Source organism: Echinops telfairi, unplaced genomic scaffold (genome assembly GCF_000313985.2).
Source record: "Echinops telfairi isolate 266 unplaced genomic scaffold, ASM31398v2 ScPeMD7_7459;HRSCAF=8497, whole genome shotgun sequence".
Classification (NCBI taxonomy): domain Eukaryota; kingdom Metazoa; phylum Chordata; class Mammalia; order Afrosoricida; family Tenrecidae; genus Echinops; species Echinops telfairi.
In genome coordinates, this window is record NW_022111359.1 from 1496070 (window position 1) to 1499451 (window position 3382).

General features: G+C 44.2%; 1 pseudogene; it reads right to left on the reverse strand.

Annotated features, from left to right (window-relative positions):
- Positions 1 to 981: 981 nt before the first annotated feature.
- Positions 982 to 2085, reverse strand: LOC101663690 (annotated as a pseudogene).
- Between the last annotated feature and the right edge of the window lie 1297 nt (positions 2086 to 3382).

The following is a 3382-nucleotide window of genomic DNA, read 5'->3' on the forward strand; positions in this document are numbered from 1 at the left end:
TCATTTTTCCAGTGGAAATTGAAGAAACAAACAAAATAAAACCACTTTGAGGTTTGTCTCCAATTTTAGTTTCAAAATAAACTGACCCCCAAATGTCGTCTCTAATAGTCACGGTGCTCATACGTGTGTAAGGATATAAAAGACAAACAAACTCAAGTGGTAGCACTACAACCAATTCAATACCCAAGGCACTTCCCTGTTGGGGCAGTTCTTTACCAAGGGTCGTGCAAACTAAAAGTGTGCTCACTTTAAACACGAGTGTGGTGGAAGAAGGTGGCCCGTCGGTTATAAAGAGTCACCAACAGAATGCAAAGGAGAATCGATTTCTTTGAAGAGCACGTGCTCCATCCTTATCAAGGTAGTGCTCCCCACGTGCGTGAGTGGCGCGGGTCCAACACCCAGGAGCACATGCAGGGAAACAAGCTGCTTGTTGACATGAACGGTGTCAAGAAGAACAAAAGCTGGAATTCATTCACGGGGTAAGTTATACTTCCGTCTGTTCAAACGTCACAGTGGTAAGAAATGCCTCTTTATAAAGAGCCATTAAAATGTACATTTTTGTGAAGTCCTTATTTTAGGTGCCCCAAATCAAGTTGAATAAAATTCTAGGTTTTCTAGAATATTAAATGCTGTATAGGACAGTATTAAAAAGAAAGATTGGTTAACTAGCTTTAAAGTAGAATTTACTCATATTTTGCTTTCTATACAGTTAAAAATACATTCATTAAACCCACTTGGAACGAAATTATATATTTAATTTGACATGAAAACAAATCTTAACTTAAACATAAATATCTACAGCTCGCTTGGAAACCCATCACCCAGTGTGCACGGAAGTGAGCTTTGGGATTCTCGCTGCCCAGAGTCCATTCCCTGCATGCCTGGATATTTTGCAAAGTGTGTTCCAGACCTGTCTATACAACTGAGAGCCTGGAAATCCAGTCAGGGTGACTATGGCACTGGAAGACGCCTTACCTGCTCTCAGTGAGCCAGCCAGGATCCAGGCCGTGAGTTCTTGACTTGGCCTGGCTGCAGGCCAACCTGAATGTCAAGTTTTAACATCTGCATGCTGCAGAGAGGTGCGGGCAGGATGCCAATTCAGAACCCATTGATGTGGATGGCAAATGGCCCAATTCTGTCACCTGTCAGCTTCCTATTCAAATCTCCCTTGAATATCACTAGATCTGACTTCTGCAGCTCTGTCTATGGGTCTGGGATGACCTGAGACCTGATGGCACAGAACTCTCACGGCAGCATCCAAAATATATGATCGTGGTAGACACCCCCTGCCCGTCTTCACATGCCTTTCCCAGGCAGCCCCACACTGGGCCATCCACTAGGAGTCGAGTGTTTGACTAGTTCAACGAGCTAATAGAAATTGTGTAGAGCTGTTTCGGACACAAACCAGGTATCAGTTCCCCATGAAAATGGATCTCCGGAGCCAGTTTAGGGACAACAGGAAGGCAGCTAGTACTAGATCGGTAATAAGTTCAAACCCAGAATTTCCAGAACAGTGTACACCCCCTCGGATCCTTTTTAGCTCATCTTCTTGCGAATGCTAAGCAATGATCAAAGATGTTCCACGATGTTCAATAGCATGAAGGGTTTGAGTCCTTCCCAAGAACCCATTACATTCTTCCTCTGACTACTCTCCCCTCCCGATAGATCACACTTACTCCCAACAGAGAAACTTTTTGAAGTTTCCGCCAGTGTACCTCCTTGTGCTCTGTACTGGTTTCTTGTTAATTGCCAGAATTACAAACATACTTACTCAATGGTCACATTTACCTGCGGAAACTTAAGGAACTCATTGTTGAGCTGACCTTGATCAAGTTCACCCAGTATCCTCATCACCTCCTGCAGGTAAGGACACACGGCGGTGATGGATTCCTGAGACTCAAAGTTCTGCTGTTTGGATTCTTTAAATACATCAAAGTTAGCGCTTGGTGAACTCTGGGCCAGGGCTTCACGAATGCTTGGTACATGCAGCATTTTACCAACAACCACAGCTACGAAGTAAAACTATCGGGGCTTCCCATCGCCCTCAGTTGTAAGACTCTGTTGGCACTCCATGTACTCATTCCATATGAGTTAGTCAGGGTCAACTAGAGAAACAAATCCAGAGACACTCATATGTGTATAAGAAAGAACTTTATATCAAAGAGTAATTGTATATTAAGAAAACATCCCAACCCATCCAGATCAAGTCCATAAGTACGACATTAGCTCATATGTCCAATACCAGACTGTAAATTCCTCTTCAGACTCATGCAACGCTTGCAATGACACAGAATGCAGGAAGATCACAGGCCAGTGGGTGGAAAGTCTTGTGGATCCAGTGGTGGTGGAAGCATCTCAGTGCTGGCATGTGTCTCCACGTGGCTCCTCCAGCTCCAGGGCTCTTGCTCTAGCAACGTAGCTCCATGTGGCTTGTCAACAGGAATGTCTCACAGGGAGACAAGCAGAGAGTGTGTGCTTCCCACCTCCAGGGAGGAAGATAGGAGATCCTAGAATCCTCAGGAGAAGGCCAGGCCCACACAGAGGCCTCCTTGACTATGACCTGATTGACAGACTACACTCCTCCCCTTCGCATGTTAACAAGAGAGTTTGCAACTGCCACAATCAGTATCCACAGACTTCTCCCCCAATAAATAAATAAACAAATAAAGTGCTTGCTTTATTTGTTTGCAGGTCATTCCAGGGTGTCAACATAAGATCAATGGCTTTCTTCTGTGCTTCTGTGCCTTCCTTCCATGTTTCTCAAAAAACTCACTTTCATGCTGATGCAATATCAATAACCTTCGTTAAGGTGTGTGGTATTCTCTCTTTAATTGTAAGATATCCAGGCCTCAACCAACCATCAGGCCTCCCCGGCCATGAATGTATAAAATATAGGATTCGAGTCTATGAGCAAATCTATGGGACATGGATTTGCTCATAGACTCGAATCATTCAACAATGCAACTCGAGGCTTGAAGTTTCTTCTTGAGTTCTATCAGCTTCAGATATGCTCAGTGGATTCTTCCCTTTGTGTTTCCTAATTCTAGGCCTTTGCACATTTCCTTATAATATTTGGCTTTGTCTTCTTGGGGTGCCCTTTGCGGTGTTCTACTCAACTCTTTGACTTCATCCTTTCTTCCATTTGCTTTAGCTAGTCTACGATTAAGAGCAAACTTCAGAGTCTCATCGGATAGACCCTTTGGTCTTTTCTTTCTTTCCTGTCTTTGAAATGACCCCCTGCTCTCTTCATGAAGGAACGGTCTTCATGGCCTCCCACAGCTCATCAGATCTTCTGCCCTTAGTGTTCAGTGTGTCGAGTCGTACTTGAGAGGTCCTCGAAATTCAGGTGTGATAGACTCAAGGTCTCTGGCAGTTACATCAT